This window comes from Capsicum annuum, chromosome 2, assembly GCF_002878395.1.
Source record: "Capsicum annuum cultivar UCD-10X-F1 chromosome 2, UCD10Xv1.1, whole genome shotgun sequence".
NCBI lineage: Eukaryota > Viridiplantae > Streptophyta > Magnoliopsida > Solanales > Solanaceae > Capsicum > Capsicum annuum.
The window spans coordinates 149,485,528-149,486,073 of record NC_061112.1 but is presented as its reverse complement, the minus strand read 5'-3'; positions in this window follow the sequence as shown (position 1 = coordinate 149,486,073).

Sequence of the window (546 nt, the reverse complement as noted above, 5' to 3'; positions counted from 1 at the left end):
AAGGATTTTTCCAATTAAAGTGACGGTATTGAATAGAGATTATTTTATTTACAGAGTTGCCACTTGAAATCGAGTTATGGTGTTCCAAGTCACCTTTTTGAATCCCTAATCAAAAGAAAACGACTGTTTGTTATGGTCTACGAAAACAGAAGACTGGGTAAGGAATTCTGTTGACCGAGGGGAAGGTGTGAGGCACCCCTCGAGTCCCGTGGTTCAAGCACGGTTGCTTTATTGACTTATTTTGACTTAAACTATTTTGATAAATTATGTTTGGGCCTAAGTTTGCTCATTTCTATTATACCGAAAACTCGTTTATTATTTTATATTAAATAAATCGATGAAAATTTAAATTTTAGAAAAATATTTGTCAAGGTGCATTATTGCATCCTTGAATTTTATAAGTCTCAAAAAGATGCGTACTCCACATTCTTCAATTGAGACGAACATTTTAAACATGCCTAAAATTTGTTTAAGGCGTTGGTTTGACACTTAAAACAATTTTTTTATTTATTCAAAACACTATTTAAGAATATCTATTTTAAAATA